Genomic DNA, 2,651 nt, shown 5'->3' with positions numbered 1-2,651 from the left:
GAGGCCTGCTGGGGGCAGGTCAGGGAGCAGCAGCTCAGCAGGACTGTTTGTCCTGGTCCTTGGGCTTGATGAGCTGCTGACAGGAGGCAGCTGGTTCCCAGTGACAGGCAGACGGGGGCGGTGGCACCTGTCATCCTTTCTGCCCTGCCTGCTGAGCTGAGCTGAAGTAGCTGCCTGTTTGGGAGGAGCTGTGGCTCTCCCCACTGGGCTGCAGAGTCTGCCATGCTTAGGCTTGCAGTGGGAGTGAGGAGACCAAAGCCACACCCATTTTCTCCCATTGAATGGCCCCGTGCCAGACTGCGCTTGCTTGCGTATGCAGCCCCTAGCACATCTTACTCCACCAATTGTACCCAGAGACTCACCAACTTGGAGTCCTGGAGAGGTGCTGCCTCTGCTCCTGGGTATTTGCAACTGTGAGCTGGAGCTCTGGGCAGAGTTGAATAGCAAGAAAAGGCACCCCAAGTCCTGTTAGGTGGCCCTGGTTTCTTTTGCACCCTCTTTCTTTTTATCCCTTTATTCTAGCCTCTTCAATGAATGGCAGTTTCTCTGCTAGAGCTTAGCTCTAGCTGTCCCAGATGTGCCATCAAGATCATGGGCTTGGGGTGGTCCTAGGACGGGTCACCAGTGTCTGTCCCTCAAAGATTCCACAATTGCTCAAGCTCAGCCCTCAGCTCTTCCCTGGTCCTCCAGCCTTCCCTGTGCATAATCAGTCTTCTTAGGAGCTCCATCCAGAGCACAGAGCTCTGGGAGAGAGCTCAGAGCCACAGAACCTCCTGCTGTGCGCTGGCCGGACTCAGCCAATAACCATCTCCATCTCAGCAGCAGGCCAGGCTGCCCTTCTTTTGCCACCTCAGCAAGATTCAGAGAGCTGCTGTCTCCCATCAGGAAAGACAATGTTCCTGTACTGTCTCTGCCAGTCCCTTTCCTTGGAAAAAAATTTCTTTAAAGCATAATCTCACTGTGTAGCCCTGGCTGGCCTGAAATGCCTTATGTAGACTAGGCTGCCTCCCCCGCCCCCCAAATTCATAATGTAGACCAGGCTGACCCAAAACTCCTAATGTAGAGTAGGTTGGCCCAGAACTCTTTATGTTGACCAGGCACCCTTTTAACATGCAGAAACCCTTCTGCCTTTGCCTCTTTAGTACTGAAATAACAGACATGTGCTAGCTACCTGCTCTTCTCTCTGTCTCTGTCTCTGTCTCTCTCTGTGTGTCTGTCTGTCTATCTGTCTGTATATCTCTCTTGGTCTCTGTCTTTCTGTCTGTTTTTGTCTGTCTCCATCTCTCTGTATCTCTCTGTGTCTCTGTGTCTCTGTCTCTGTCTCTCTCTGTCTCTCTGTCTCTCTCTCTGTCTCTGTCTCTCTCTCTCTCTCTCTCTCTCTCTTTCTCTCTCTCTCTCTCTCTCTCTCTCTCTCTGTGTGTGTGTGTGTGTGTGTGTGTCCTACAGACTTTAACCAGGCTTGTTTACATAAATGTTAATGGGTTGGGGTTATCTATTTGAGCAGGCCAACTTACCACTGGCTACACCACTAAAGAAAACAACGTCCCCTCCTCCTTAGGCAGCCATTAATAGCCTTTAGGTCCTAGAGCAGGGCTGGGGCCTCATAAGCTCTTCCATGCACGATGGAAAGATGAGGGATCCGATCTCATGCTTGTCTGCCCTTAGGCTGACCTGCTGTGGGACTCGGAGTGTGCAGCCGTGACACGCCTGGAAGACCTCATTTCTCTGCACTCCTCCACAGCCTCTGCCTCCTACTTTTAACTCTTCTCCAAGCTCCTGCACCTTAGAGGAATGATGGGTCTCATTAGGAACACCCAACTTTTAAAACGTTTTTAAAGTCCATTTTTTTGGTTTGTCCTTAGAGTTATCTCAGCAAAATTTAATGCTGAAAATGCCTTGTGGGGGGGAGGTAGGAGGAGGTGCGATTTAAAATATTGAATTTCTCACACCAGTGTGACCAACACTTAAATCATATTATTTCTATCTGCCTCCAATTTATTTATTTTTCTTCAATAAAACACTCTTGTAGGGTAAACACCACCCACAGGAAGACCAAGGTCAGCTATTCATGGCTTCTTTGCTCTTCTCACCCCCGCCTCACCCATGGATGGCTTCCATAATTACTTTGGGAATTACCTTCCCCATGATTCTGGAAAACACCAGAAGCACAAACAAATTTACCTCAGAGCCTCCCAGGTGCTACCCTGCACACACTTGCTCAGGAGGCAGCAAGGTAGGCCAGCTCCTTGCTCTCCCCACCTCCCTGAGGCTGCACCCCACACCTTGTGGTATGGACCAGCGCTACCTGCCTGCACAAGAAACTTGGGGGTTTTTCTGTTTTGTTATCACCACATGATTTGAATAACCACGGCAAACACTTATAGGAATGATACTGTGTGCTCCTAGCATGCCCATGGCAGAGACATGGCATCAGTGGGGCAAAGTCACTTATCCACGTGACTGGTCCAGGCATTTGAGCCCCTGTGAGACCTTGCATGCCCTTGTGAACCTCTGTGAGCCCAGGCATGCTCCTGTTACCCCTGTGAGGCCCTCCATGAGCCCCCATGGGCCCCTGTGAGTCCCTCAGTTCCTGAGGAACAGTGCTTACTCCTATCGACCAGCATATGAATACCTGCCTCTCAGTGCATCTC

The sequence above is a fragment of the Arvicanthis niloticus genome, chromosome 17 (assembly GCF_011762505.2).
Source record: "Arvicanthis niloticus isolate mArvNil1 chromosome 17, mArvNil1.pat.X, whole genome shotgun sequence".
Taxonomy (NCBI): Eukaryota; Metazoa; Chordata; class Mammalia; order Rodentia; family Muridae; genus Arvicanthis; species Arvicanthis niloticus.
This window is presented reverse-complemented; position numbering follows the sequence as displayed.